Source organism: Aedes aegypti, chromosome 1 (genome assembly GCF_002204515.2).
Source record: "Aedes aegypti strain LVP_AGWG chromosome 1, AaegL5.0 Primary Assembly, whole genome shotgun sequence".
In the NCBI taxonomy this organism is placed as follows: Eukaryota; Metazoa; Arthropoda; class Insecta; order Diptera; family Culicidae; genus Aedes; species Aedes aegypti.
The window spans coordinates 41,652,850-41,668,515 of NC_035107.1; the positions used below are offsets into that span (position 1 = coordinate 41,652,850).

The 15,666-nt window shown below is 35.1% G+C and overlaps 1 long non-coding RNA gene across 1 annotated transcript; it reads right to left on the bottom strand.

The window, feature by feature from the left end:
* Window positions 1-813: 813 nt before the first annotated feature.
* Window positions 814-12,591, bottom strand: LOC5569410. Its single transcript, XR_002500142.1, has 4 exons — window positions 11,778-12,591; window positions 2,654-3,170; window positions 2,269-2,541; window positions 814-2,186 (listed from the first exon to the last, which is right to left on the bottom strand). It is a non-coding gene; the product is annotated as an uncharacterized LOC5569410 (long non-coding RNA).
* Between the last annotated feature and the right edge of the window lie 3,075 nt (window positions 12,592-15,666).

Consider the following 15,666-nt stretch of genomic DNA (forward strand, 5'->3'; position numbering starts at 1 on the left):
CTTCACAGAAATTTGAGTAAAAATCTCCACAGAGGTTTTCACAATGGTCTCCACAAAGGATCAACAGTGTTCTTCACAGAGATTCGTGTCTCCAAGAGTCTTTGATGTGGTTTACTGTATATCCGACACACTCACGTGACAAAAGTTTTCGACTATACATAATTCTTTCCAAACACGCTGTTTGTTGAAGGACGGTTTGCATGAAATGATGTACATATGTGGTAACAGTTTACACTAAATTTTCCGAAGAAATGCTGGTTAAAAAATGTGTTTGTTTGGATTGGTTAGTGTCATCCCGTTTTTCACTCATAACGCATTTTTTTTTTCTAACAAGAAGTGATGTTCACATGTCCACCGAGTATATTATTAGGTAAAGACTTCATAGAAATGAAAAGTGCGTTTTGGTCATATTGGCATTTACGTCGAGTAAGCGACCATGGACAGAGTAGACCACGACTCTTACTTTTTCATCATCGGAAGGTTGACGCAGATAATGCAGACAACGTTGGCTTCCGCAAGAGACTTGAATTTGGCATTGCAATCGCTGAGACACTAGGAAACCTCAGAATCTACATCCAAGTCTTGAAAATGGCGTTCCATAAACCCTTACGAATTCGACAGGACAGGACAGGGTCGAGTTTGGCATAAGATCAGGATAGACCATAATAAGAGTTGAACAAAAGCATCATAAATTGATAGAAAAAAAAAAACAGAAAATAGTGCACATTTTTACCAAGTTTGGGCAGATGAGCCTAAGGTAGTGGTTGTTGGGAGTTGTCATCATTCATACTAGAAAAAGAACAAATTTTTACGTCATTTATCGAAACCATTCTCTTTTTGATTTATTTCAAAAACCACCTTCTCATTCGATCCTTCCATTCAAGTACGCAACAAAGAAAAGTATTACAATTAATGGTAAACTGAGGAATCAATGCAAAATTAAACTAATACAGCATTACAAATTAGTTACGATTTTTTTTGCAATAAACTTTTTTTTCACATTAGTTTTTGGTCTAACAAATGCCAAACTTTCGCACCTTTCTTGGGGGCGAAAGCTCTAAATAAATTATTTACAAACAAACGTCGTCGTCGTGTTGGATTTTTGATTGAGTTCGATTTACAAAATAGCACAAATCCTTACTCGATAAGGGTGTTTTTAAAATCTATTCGTTAATGTTAAGAAAGTTGAAGTTGATTGTTGACTTTTTGTGACTTTTTTGTTTCGTTCTTATGTTCTTAAACCTACAAATCTTATTGTACCAATACACTACCACGATTAAATTCTTCTCCGGTTCGGAACGCGTATTCAATATTCAAAAGCAGAAAAATACTTAGAAGAAACCTTATATGTCGATAGTTAAATATATGTATTCGTAGGTATATATAGACATTAAACTTGTCGTTCGTTACTCTTTTTTGTCAATTTTTAAAATAAATATTTACAGTGTATCTCTATATCCGGGGGTAAACGCGGCAGCCGCGGTTTCCGTTTTGTATCCGTTTGTTATTTTTAAATCGATTCGATTCCTACCGTTGTAACTTTGTTCCTCCGCAGAGACGGCAACCTAGAGTGCTTCGTTTCCTTTGTATGTGTGGTTTTGTATAGAAATATTTCGCACTTTAAAAATTAAGAAAAAAGAAGTCATTGATATCACAATTGCGCTTGTCTTTGTCTTGTTCTCCTTCGCTCCTTCATCGATGGGGGCCTTACTCGCTAGTGGGGGGTCACAATATGCTTTTTCTTGTTTGTCAATTCACTTAAACAACTAACAGCTTCATCTACTAGTTTGTCTTTTATCTTCTGTGCTTTGTTACAGTTCGATATAATGGGTATAAATAGTTAGTTCAATTTGTTCTGGATCTTGTCGCGACAAGATTAGAGATAGACTTACGCACTACGGGTGAAAAAACGTGAGAAAACGTGGTTTTGTTTTGTCTTTTGATCAGATGCTTTGGTTTGTCACAGCTATTCCGATGAACTTACTTAGAGTATATCGATACAGAGAGGGGGTCTCGAGAATAACTGCTTTAATGTACAAAGGGTTTTTTTAGGGATTTGCTCCTTACAATTGTAGTTTGTATAATTGCTCGTAGTTTGTTCGCTCCGAAAAGTGTTTCCAAAAATTTAATTGTCAACAAACTATTTGACGTTTTGCGTAATTGCGTTTGTTGCCTAGTTACGAAACCTGCGAAGTAGGCGAAGAAGATAAACGGAAATGTCGTTAAGCACTTAGTAGGCATTGATTTCCCTTCGATTAGTGAACTTACCATCCTCAACAGCCATCGTCCGGTTCGAGCGAGGATCCGGATTCAGCGAAGAACCCGAAGCCTACTGCTCTTGCACCATCTTTTCCGATCAAAATCCACAAACGCTTTTCTAATGTTCGCCGGCAAGAGATCCATCAAAGCAACACGATTCAACACGATTCGCTCTGCTCCGGCTCACACGCACTCCTCGATTATCGGCGAAAGAGAACGAGAGCACGTGTGCGACGAGGAGAGAGCGCGCCAAAATGCGGATGAATCATTCCTTCGCCCAATCTGCCCGAGTGAAAAACGAAAGAGAAAGAGAACCAAAACAAAAGAAAGTTAAATCGATGCAATTTCGCAGCAGACGGGGAAATTCCCGCCTCGGTTCCGCGCCTCTGCTTACCTCTCTCGCTGCGTTTTGCTTAATTTAATAGCACCAAAAATTCACAACTCGCTCCATTTACGACGACGCTTACAGCTAACAGTTCCATCGGAGCCCGCCGTGTCGGAGGAGGTGGCAGCACCGTCGCTGGTGGTCGTGAAAGCACCAGTCGCCGTCCTTGACCCAGTTTCTACGGAATGCTTTTGCTGCTGCACCGCCGGCTTCCGCCTCCGACGACGACGACGACCCGAAGGCTCTCGGTTATTTCTAGTGGTTGAAGTAGTGGTAGTAGTAGTAATAGTAGTAGTATCAGTAGTCCTGGCACGTTTTTGGCTAATGTTATCGGTGCTGTTGCTGTCGCTGGTGTCGCACCAGCTCCAGCACCGATTCTCCTCTTCTTCCGACGGGACGGCAGACTGGCAGCTCTGGTGATGTTGTCAGTAGAATCGCCGGAATAGGTAGTAGAGCTTTTTACAGAGCAGGCAGGGCTCGGTGGTGGGCAGGGCCTTGGGGTTTGGCGAGTGTTGCGCGAGGGCCGCTGTTCGGGTGGAGAGAAGAGAATACGTGGAATTTGATTAGTTAAGGGAATATTGAGGTCGAGTGAAGGACATAAATTGGAAGCTCTTTAATGGGTTTGAAGTGATAGAACGAATTTATTTGTAAATTCTTTTGGATATTGAAAACTAAATATTGAACATTGAAAATCATAGCAGGCTGGTCGTAGTAAACTATTTCGGAGTTCTTTAGTATTCTAAGCCAAATCTAACGCAGGATCCGAGCAGGCGGCAAAATCTTAGCAAAAACCTGACTTGACAGATATCTATCTTTCTGTATAAATAAAAATTTGTATATCACGAAATGGCTTGCGAACGGGCCAACGGATTTTCTCACTCTCTGACTGCTGTGTTCGTCAAGGCAATATTTTGCAAGTTGTTAAATAGCAGTAGCGAAGGAGAGCCCAAAAGAGAGAGAGCTATGATTAAACTCATTTTTCTCGCTGATTTACCATTGGGGATAGGTGTCATGCTTCGCTGGTATACTAAACAATCACCAAACATCCAATAGCAATAGTGTCCCCAGGTTCTCACAGAGTGACTGGAAAAATTTGATGAATACTTTCGACTATGATGACTAATTTCTTTCTGGAGTTTTATCGGCTCTATCAGTCTCGGGGCAGCTAAAACGGCTTTTTCTTCTACAGCAAAAGTAGTTTTAGCTGCCTCAAGACAGATAGATGCGATAACATTTCAGAAAGTATTCACTGGACAATTAGCAAGGAAATAAGTTCGGTAAAATCCAAACAGGAAATTCCATGAGGTGTTTCCGACAAAAAAGTTTGTATGTAATTCTATGAAAAACTGTTGCGCCAAATTTCAATATCGAAATGCCACACACACGCAAGGAAGGATTCATGTAAATATTTTGAATAAATTTCCGCAAGATATTTTAGCAATGCTTCCGAGAGAGTGTCAAAAAGAATTCCAGGGAGACAGAATTACAGGTATCCTTTGGGACGATATGTCCTTTTTTTGATCATATGTCCTCTCATCCTCCTTTGGACTGAAAATGTACCCTTTTTTTCAAATTAATTGAATATTAAATTTCACATCTACATGTTTTCTAACTACAAATTCTTTAAATTTCTAGCTTTGTTCTAGTCTACATTTGAGTAAGGATGAGGGATGTTTTGTTTGAAACCCAATGTGAAGTTTGGTAATTTTTTATCATTTTTATCAAAAGTTTGTAAATTTTTAGATGTTTTCATATGTTCGTTCTCTAAGATTTTAAAAACTAATTTGAAATAGTAATTTGAGATTACTTTCTAGATAGTGTTTGATAAGCTTTAAAAGGGATACCTCTGATTTTTTTTTCGTCACATCGTTGTGTTCTAGTCAGTCAAAAGTGAAAATTTACATGCTGTCGGGGCACCTTTTGGTGGGTGGAAATGCTTTTGGGTAGTTCAATCTAATTTTATTGCACATAACCTGCGAATGTACTATAAATATCATACAATGGGACTTCATTAGGCAAATTTGGCAACATAATAACATCCTTTAGCAAAAATATGGAAGATGGAACATTATTTTGAAAGATTTCTATATAAGAGATCTTTATCATTTTATAAGTTTTGTACCATACAAGGCATTTTCCTTGATAACCCGTTTCCCCCGAAAAGTGATGCAGTTCAATAAGGTGCAAGAATAGTTTTTGGTGACAGGTTGGTACGTTAGGAGCAATCAAAAAAAGGAGATATTGAGTCATTCTTGACTAAACACATCTGAAGAAGGATGCATATCAGATGATCGGTTCGTTTACCATCTTGAAATGCAAAAATTATTGACGCTTCAAATTTTTCGGGGAACTGGGTTATTCGGGAAACTGGTATTCAGGTGACTGACATTCGGGGACCACCACTAAAATGTTTCTTGCAGAAACAAGTTTATTTTTTGAATCTGTTTAGATGGATTGAACAAGTAATTTAACGTCAATCTCTTTTAATTTTTCATAAAATCAATTTCTGATCTGGCAAAATTTTGAAATGTCCTCCTTTTTCAAAAGCAGTAAAGCAAAATGTCGTCCTTTCTAAAATATTTTTCTAGTAAGCCTAAGTCTAATACATTAGAAAATAATCAAAGTTATTGATGGTGGATTTCAGGCAAACTAGTCAAATAACTAAAACAGAGAATTCCCTAAGAGCAGCTTCGAAAAAAAAAAAACGAAAGCATCTCTCGGCAGAAATGTTGAATTAAACAAATTAGAAACAAATATCAGAATGCAAAATTACTTTTGAAAATTTAGTGGCACAATTCTTAGAGTTATTTTTGAAATCATCGCCCTAGTGCAAGTTTGGAGAGGTTATGATAATTATTTGGAAATTCCTTGCGATTTTTTTCTAAATAATTTTAATTAGAGTAAAGCTTTAAAACTTCTAAAAAATACTGTGAAACGGAGAGAAATGATTTAAATTTAATAAAGAACTTTAGTAAGAATTCGCAGAAAATGTGTCGTCAGGCAGTAAAGCGTATCGTGTCATGGGGTGTGGGTTCGATTCCCGCGTCAGCCGACGTAACTTTTCGTGAGAAATGTTTTTTGGCGGTGCTTGTCCGTTGTCTAGTGTTAAGTTACAGTCTGTGCAGCTAAATGGCTGAAGACGGTGTCCTTGTCTCATTTAAATATATCGTTGAAAATTATCGAAAAAAAAATTAAATTTTCAAATGACCTTTAACATCATCAAATAGATTTCGAATTCATGTTTTGTTTGAATTTTGAAAAAAAAAGAATTGAATTTTTGAAGGCCAAACAGTTATACTCTGACTATCATATAAATAAGAATACTCCAAATGGATAAGAGACCAGGACAGTTAATTACAACAGAGTTGTTACTGATTTTGATACTCAGTTAGTTTTTTTTAACAAAATATGTTGCTATTTCCTCTACACTACAAAAAAATGAAACGAAATATTTTTCATTTAATTTTTTTCCATAAATGAATTATAATAAACATTGTTATTTTATTTAAGTTATGAATAGAAGCGCACGAAGAAGCGATAAAATTTTGTTCGCATCAAATAACACGATAAAGCGTGTTCTGGATACAACTTTGGCAAATTATTCCGCTCAAATAACGACTGCACCATATTTTATCTTTAATTTTTAAAACAGGTGAAAATCCTAAACAGTTTTGATCATGTTTGACGTCAAGTTAGTAGACAAGCACGCCACAAGAGCTCAACGTTTAAATTTGTTTTCAGGTTTGTTACTTTCTAACATTAAGGAAAGGACACGGAAAACGAAATTTGCACAAAACATGAGTTAAACCAAAAGGTGTGAGACAATATTTCAAAAATCAGAAAAAAAAAATGATTTGTTTTTCAACTGAAACCAACAAGAAACTTTGAGCACATACACGTAAAACTAAAAACATAAGAGTTAGGCAAAAAACTGAACTTTCGGGACAACCCTAAGTTAAAACTTTTAGAATCAAATAACTTAGCTCAAATGAGGAGCTAGATCAAAAGTGTCTTCGACAAAGTTGTTCATGAACACATTTTCTAAAAGCTCGCACAAGAGCGTAGCCACAAATTTCCTCAAGCAAAAACGTTTCAGCCAAAATTTAAGCCTAAATAAGGGCCACCCTGTTCAACTTTCTTATTATTAGTTGCAAAATTCAATTACGAACAACTTTTTTGAAGACATCATGCGTACAGAGATGATGAGAACAGAGAAAACACTTTTTTTCGGTTAAATTGTCGATTCGGACCATTGTGCAAAATTTTTGGAACTATTTCGAGAGTTTTAGTAGAAATGATCTCCTATAAAACGTAAGATGAATAAACCAGTAATGTGAAATAATACATTTGAATAGGAGAGTACTTATAGAAACTCTAGCATTAAATTTGAAAATTGTTTTGGCGAATATATTAGATAATCCTTCCATTGGGTAAGAGAATGGCTATGACGACTATCCAAAAAAATGGTGTTTTGAAGAAAGTTACGAAAAAATCCCTTTATGTAGCAGAATTTTTGACAAAATTTTTGGGGGTACTTTTGTTAAAATAGCTGTAGTATTACTACTAAAAAGTCTTTTAAGAAATGTTGACATATAATTTGAAATTTTAATCAAAAATAACCGAACGGCAGAATTTTTCTCAAAATTTTTAGAAGTATCTCAGTAAAAATAATAAGAGCAGCGTTCCCATTTTTGCCCAAATTTGTGGCTCAAACCACAAAGTTTGTCTGGCAGAAGAATGTTTGGCAAAATTTTTGGATCCTCCAGAACAGCGGTCTTCATATCGTACTCCGCGAATAACTTGGTGCTCTGCAAATCCTTGGCAGGTGCTCCGCGAAAATTTTGAAAATTTGTACCAATGCTTTGAAATATCTCATGTTTGTGCTTTTAACTACTATTTCAATTGAACAAAACCAAACCTGATCTAGAATTTTCAATAGCAGAAATATACAACAACTAATCGCGCTGGAAATTTGATCGATTAATAACTTTTTGATTGCAACTAATCGTTCGAATCTCCTCGGATATTTTTTTACGAACACGTTCATATTTTTTTATTGGAAAGTAAAGGTTATTCTGTCGGTGTAAATTTCTCCAGTGATATTCAATGGATTTTCGAAGCATTACGATGAAGGACTATGAATACTTTCAACTGAGTCAAAAATAACCGTTAAAAACAGTCGCACGACCAAGTAATTAACTAAAGATGAGATCGATGATGAGAAATCGGTCACTGCAGTTACGACCTCTGATACCAAAAGCGAGAATTTACTTCGACTAAATAATTTGAAACTTCCAGGGTGTAAGAGTTGTTGAGTTACTTATCCTCGTCGAAGAATATCTGGGGTACATGCAGCTTCGGAAATAATTCAAATTTGACACCGTGATACACATTTAGGAATACTTTACGAGTTGCAGCAAAAACTATCTTCTATATAAATAAAAATGGAATGGTGATTGTATGTCACGAAATGGCTTAAGAACAAGTGAACGGATGCACCTGTATTTTTCACTGTTAAGTTCTTGAAGTGTTCCAAGGTGTTTGAGTGTACAAAAAGTCGAAGAATTGCAAGGAAAAAGTGAGAAAAACATAGGAAGAAAGTTGAACTTCTACTACGTGATAAAACAAGGTGTTCGGAATCACCGCAACGACTCTCCCATTGAATGATAAACTAAAGTGTAATTTTTGACGAAAAATTCAAAACTATTTATCTCAAAATCTGATAGCCTTACAAAAAAAACTGTCTTCAGCAAACTTGTTCATCTCATTAAAATCTCTAACTTTGCTGAAGATGCCATGAAGCTATACCTTCAATATGTTTAGTTATTTAATTTATAAAAAATCGTCAAAAAATTTACTTTAGTCAAACCGTTACTGCTCTTAAGCTTGTGATTGGAAAAATCATTCAAAAATATATGTTAAAATTCAAGTTATTTCTGATGTTCTGCCAAAATTTCATTCAAATCGGTCTATAAATAACTAAGATATAGCTTTCCAAAGTTGGTCATTTTTATAGAAAATCGAAAAAGTTGCAAATGTTTTGTCCAATACTGTATGATTAAAAACTCCGTTTTTTTTTTGCAAAAATACAATGTTGTTATTAAGTTTGAATGACACATGATGCATAAACTATTTTTTCCCCATTTGAATAAGACTTTATTATTTATTCTTATTTTTCGAAAATTCCCAAAAAGAAATTTTTACTTCAAAAGAGATTTTTAATAAAAAGATTTCTTAATAAGAAAAGAAATTTCCAAGTTTGAGTCAAAAATAATAAGAGTTAGAAGTGACGCAAGGGTCATGAAAGTGATTTTTCAAGTTATAAAATATGGCCTTTAGTGAAGTCTTCATGACTTTCTCATTCTCTAACATATTCAAAAGATTTTCACATAATTCTTTTCAAAATTGAATTTGTGAAAAAAAACCTTTTTTTCACTTTGAAATTCATCAAACTTCTGGAATTCTCAACTGATTTCTAATCTTTTTATATGCTTTGAAAGCTGATTATTTAAAATTGTGTTTACAAAACATTTGATTAAAACAATGTTTTAACCCACATATTACAAAAACTATGTTTTCTTATTGAAAAAATAAAATATTTTAGATTTTTTTATGGTAATTACAGTCTATCAGAAAATAAGCATCTTGTTAAAACTACAAGTTGAATAGTGCAATTTTTTTTACATTTGAAAAATATTTGTGATTTAAAAATGAATAAAAATTTGTTGTTAACAGGTTTTTGAATTAGAAAATCCATTTCATTGAAAGAAAAATGTTACTTTTTCATGAAAAATTCAAGAATTTATACATTTTTTGTTGCATAACTTATTCAAAAAACTCTTTTTAAAAAAATTTATTTTATGCGCTATTTAAAAACAACTAAATTAGCTTCGAAGGCATATAAAAATATTCGAAATTGGTTGAGTAATCATGAAGTTATGATCAAACAGAGATATTTTTTCAGTAAAAACAAGCCAAATTGGGGAAAATCACTTTTTACTAAGATAAGCTATAATATTAGACAAATTTGATCTTCTCCAAATTTCAATCTCTAGAATGATGATGCTACAAGCTTTTAAATTGATTCAAAAATACCAAAGTTATGAAGACTTTATTGAAAGATCACATTTTGTAACTTGAAAATTCACCTTCAAGTCACTTGCGCCACCTTGTGGCGTGAAATTTTTGATTCAGTTTTATCTGTCAAGATGTTAACTAAACAAATGAATCGCTTGCGCCATCTCTAAATCTTAATATTTGTGACTCAAACTGTCAGGTTCCCTTTTTAAGTGATTTGGATTCAGAAGAGCACAACAAAATTTGGCTTTATGATTTTTCTTTAAAATTAGTTTCGGTGAAGTTCTTTTCAAGACAATTGTATGATTTTTTTTAAATGGTCTTTTGAAGAAAGTGCTTCAAAATTGTGTGCCAGAATTTCCGACAAAAAATGTTGCCGTCCTTATTGCATGAAAAATTTAACATTTTTAGTTCAATGATCATGGATAAAGTTTTTCTTTTATCAAAGACAACAAAAATTTGTGTGGCAGAACTTTTCTCAAACTTTTTAAATGTGCTCTGAAAAAATAATCAAAGTGGATTGTGACATACTTTTTTTTAATCGTTATTTACTCTGCGCAATTTTTTGGCTTAAATCCTAAACTTTGTCTGACAAAAGAACTAGAGTAATTTACCGGTTTTACTTTGGAATATTGTAACCTTGTTTCTCGATGAGCAATCGGTTTGAAAGTTTGACACTGAACTACAAACATATTGAATTTAATTTCCAAATATATTGAAAGTTTTCTTAATGTCTTATCAAAAGTTAAGTACCCTATCGCCTAAAAAAATAGTAGTTTTTGATTCGAAAAATTTTGTTCAGCGATAGTTTTGTAAAAAATGGCTTGTTTATTCACTTGTAGCGCAGTTGTCGAAACGAAGACAAATTGCAAAACTCCATATGTAGCAGATTTCTAGTATGAAAAACCACTTTTTTATTGAGCTATTTTACCTGTTGCTTAATTTTTAAACCGGTGTTTGATTTGTTTTTTAAATATTTTAATAAAATAACAATATTTTAATAAAAATAACAATATTTTAATAATAATAACAAAATTTTAATAAAAATAGCATTTTTGAAGGTTTCTGACCAAAATTTCTTGCCGATTGCTCATCAGGAAAAAAAAGGTTACAGCATGCCAAAGTTCTGAACACAACGGTATGAACAGTTAACTGCAATCATGCAATTGCAGCAATTGTGAAACAATCAATATAACATTGGTGATCCTGGGTTGGAGACCTGATTTGAATGGGATAAAAAAAATGGGGACTCATCCTATTTTTTTCCCAAAATTATCACTTGTTATTTTTACCAAGTCAAAAAACATTCGAAACCTTATTTCTTGTGCAACTTCCAAAAAACTAATTTCACATGTTTTATCACTCGAAAATCACGTGCGCATAATATCACCCCACAGTTGTGCAAAAATGTTGAGCCCGCTTCAGTCTGCCCACGCAAACCAACACTACAAACAGAGAGAGAGCGAGGAGCACTACTAACTGATAGTGGTATTAGTTGACACGGGCCGGTTAATTTTTAATGTGTTCAATTTTCAAAACCAATATCGATAGATCGGTTTGGCACATGTTGATCCAGAACATTCTATGACTGAAAACATTTGAATGAAAGTAATAATGACGTTTCTGGTTGTTACGGTTAAGATTAATAGAAGTACGAGTTTTTACTGAGTTACTTAAACGAAATTCATAAAATATCTCTTCAAGAACAATGTCGGAATTTCCATTGTAAATTTCATGATGATAATCAGGATTTTTCTTCTCAAACATTCTTCTTAAACTTAAATGCATGAGCACGTGATGCGCTAATTTTTCAACGTGCTCTTAATTCTGAAATTTTTTTCAGTTGATTGCACAAGCTTTGTAAAGAAATTTTAGTTCTAAAATTTCACTATTGAATGCTTTTTAATTCCTTCTACAAATGTAATGGTTTCCTTATATGTAACTTAAACTCTGTAATTTTAATCACTTGTGGAACCTACACTCTGAACACTGAATATGCACCGGACAATTTCTAATGCTTCATCTCCCCAGTAAATCACCATCGATAGAAACTTACCTTCTCTCGCATAGGCAACCAAAATCTCGTGGAACACCACCATCAGGTGGTGCCTTTGGAGTTCGGCCACCGCCTCCGCCTCCGCACAGACTTGTTGCGACAAGTCCGAACTGGTCGTTTGATTAGACGATTGTTGCTGGTGCTGTTGCTGCCCAACCTGTTGAGGATGGTTGGGCTTCACCGGTTCTTCCTCGTCCACCGAGGGAATATAAAATGCCACAGCCATGATCGCTTTTTGGTCCACTGTTTGGCTAAAATCAGTCTTGTGTCACTTTTTTCGCGTTTCCCGTAAAATACTATCAGTCAATGTCACTCTCTCCTGAAGGAACGAACCTTCACCTTTTTTTCACTATAACTCGACAAAACACAGAATAATCCTTGTTCTTGAATTCACCTAACTTAGAGAAACACTTTTCCCACAATCGGGGGAAAAACGCCGACAGCACGCTCTGTCTTCGATGACGGCACTTAACACGCATCCACGACACGGAATGAAAACAAAGAACTTTTTCCACAACTCGCGCGTCTAACTACAGAGAATGCCTTTTCCTCTTGCACAAGCGAAGAGCTAACAGGGAAACACGTCCGGTTGGCACGATTGCTGACTGCAAACTGATTCCTCAACACGTTTCAACTTGTTGAGGTGGCCCCTGGGTTCGGCGGCGGACGGTGTTCAACAAGCGCTCGGGAACTGTTGATCAACCCGATGCCGAACGGGTGAGTGTATTGGTTCGAATCGTGTATGGATACGGACTTCGGCTGTACAATTCGTGTTGGGATGCAGCGACAAGACGAATGTCGCACGGTTTGTCGCAAAGGAAGGTGGATGCTTTGGCGGGAAAAGGTGCGGCAAATCGATGCTGTTGTTGCGCTTTGTGGAAGTTGTTCCTTCGGTTTCGGTTCTTGCGGAAAGAAAAAGCGGCGACGGCAGTAAATTTGTTTGGTTGAGTGGTGGGTTCCAAGTGTGGTTTTCCTCGGCGATGGGAAGAGTGGCGAAAAAGGGGTGTTGACCAAATGGGCTACGATGCGGGTAGGTATCTTCAGGTTGGAACTAAGGAGGATTCTGAAGGAATCGTATTGGTTGAATGAGGAAACTAGGAGTATCCCAAAATTTGATTAGGGATAAAGATGGCTTTTTGAAAAATGGTTCAATTTACTTAAATGATTTACTTTTAATGAAATGTATTTCTTTTTATGCTTACAGAAAACTGTGAATGTAAGACATATTGTTTTAATTTATTTATTTATATACCCACCATCTTCGACATCGTACAGTCCTTAAAAACTAACATTCCTTATAAACATAACTTGCGAGAGATTGAAATCAAATTTATTGCTCACATCACCGAAAAATCTCAAACTCGAGTCAAAAGAATTTTTCGAACCATAGTTCGTTCTGCGGAGAGGAACAGTCGAAGCCATGAAGATCAAACAGTGAATCACATTTTTATGTAACTCATTTCAATTGGTTTTATCTTGTCACTTCATGTTTTAAGCACGAGAAAACAATTTGGAACATATTGCGTTTTTGTTTTGCACATTGACGCAAACTGTATCGGCATGAGTATTTTAATTAACCTGTGATTTTTGAAAGTTGAATTCTCATCTAGCATGAAACCTAGATACTTAACTTCATCTGAACAATTTATTGGAACCCCTCTCATCGTGACAACATGTCTACTTGAAGGTTTCAAATAAAGAGCTTTTGGTTTATATGGGAATATTATTAGTTGAGTTTTGGAAGCATTAGGAGAAGTCTTCCATTTTTGCAAGTATGAAGAAAAAATATCCAAACTTTTTTGCAATCGACTACTGATGACACGCAGGCTTCGTCCTTTGGCGGAGAGGCCTGTGTCATCCGCAAACAAAGATTTTTGACATCTCTGAGGTAACTCAGGGGAGTCAGATGTGAAAATATTGTATAATATTGGTCCCAAAATGCTGCCAAAGAAGTCTTTCAGATCTGGAGTTCTGATAATTAACCTGAAGTGTACGATTTGACAGATAACTTTGCAATATTCTAACAATGTATGTTGGAAAATTAAAACTTTTTAATTTTACGATCAAACTTTCATGCCACACACTGCCGAATGCTCTTTCCTTATCTAGAAGAGTAAGACCAGTAATTCTACTTCAGATTTGTTACACGTAAAAGCTGATGGATGAGTGGTCGAATGTCCATAGCGGAATCTGAACTGTTCATTGGCAAAAATTGAATTTTCGTTGATGTGGACCATCATTCCACATTGGTCCCAAAGCCATATCTAGGAAGACAAAAATGATTGCGCCTAAACCGTCAATTTTAGATATATGGTGTCTTCGGCAAAGTTTCTCCATATTTTTCAGACATTTTTTTCAGGGATGTGAAATTAGGGTGGCCCACATGGTTTACGAGATCATCACATAAACTTTTTTGCTGACGCATTTAGGACTACACAATGTTCTACAATGTTTTAGAACAACCGATTTGGAGCAACTTTGCCGAAGAACCCAAATTTCTATCTCTTATGGTTCGCGAGTTATGATTTTTTTTAACAAAAAAGTTAGGGTGGTACTGAAAAATCAGTTTTTTCTTGATAACTTTTTATACGATAATTTCTCGCAAAAACTTTGTTCCGAGCACTTTTAGAACTTTTAATTGCGCAACTTTTTGCCGAAGAAACTACTGTTCTATCTCCTATGGTTACAGAGTTATCAGAAATTTTCTTCGAAAAAATGGTTGTTTTCAAATGCCGATATCTCAGAAAGGCGCAAACGGATTTTCAATCTTTTGTCGGCATTAGAAAGATTATTTCTTTCTCTGTTTCTGGTGAAAAAACTGTGAGGACGTTTTTTGTTTGAAAAGATTGATAGAATTTTGAAAATGATATGTTTTCAACCGAAAATTGTCCATAACTTGAAAAATATTCGAGATAGCTCTTTGGTGCCTTCAGCAAAAATGTGCAAAATTGAAAGTTCTGAAAGTGCTTCATACAAAGTATTCATAAAAAAATCATTGTTTTATGATATATTCACCATAAACCAAATTTTGTATGGTGAAAAAGCGAAAAAAGAAATATTTGCTGGAAAAACCGGAATAACTGCATGTGAAGTCATTTAAAATTGAAAATATATGTAATGAAATAAGATCGATCACAGTATGAGAAATGTTTGGAGTTAGGGATAGTTAGTTGCTGAAGCAGTTTTAACAGTGATCCATGGAACATTAATCCATAAACGGTGTCTTGTTATTTCACGCGACATAATGTTTGTCCAGCTAACCTATGCCGTGGCTGGTTATAAATTGCTACCGCTTCGGATTACTGAGCAGAAGGTCATGCATTCAATACCAGTTCCGTTCATTATATTATCAACCCCAAACGATAACAAAACGTATACTTTAAAGAATTCCTTCAAATTACCAAAACCTTACTTCCCATGATATCCTCCCATAGAAATATAGAAGTATCTGCAATTATTCTATCTGGGCATCCAACTTATCCCATTCAATTCAATCAAATCCAATAAATCTGCTACAACAAATTAGTCAGGGCAGTATTCGCCTGTTGAAGAATGCATGAATCTTGAACAAGAGCCAGATATAAATCCCAAATATCTGTCTAAGGTAACGAACCAGAAAGTGGGCCTTGATCACTTGCTTCAGCAAATAATTTTACATTTTTCAACTCCTTAGATTCCGCTTACTATGATCGATATCAATACATGTGTATTCAATTTTAAATGACACGTTATTTCGATTGTTCTAGCAAATATCTCTTTTTTCGCTTTCTTTACCATATAAAATTTGGTTTATGGTGAATATATGTGTAAGCGTTGATTTTTCATGAATACTTTGTATGAAGCACAATCAGAACTTTCAATTTGCACATTTTTGCTGAAGGCACCAAAG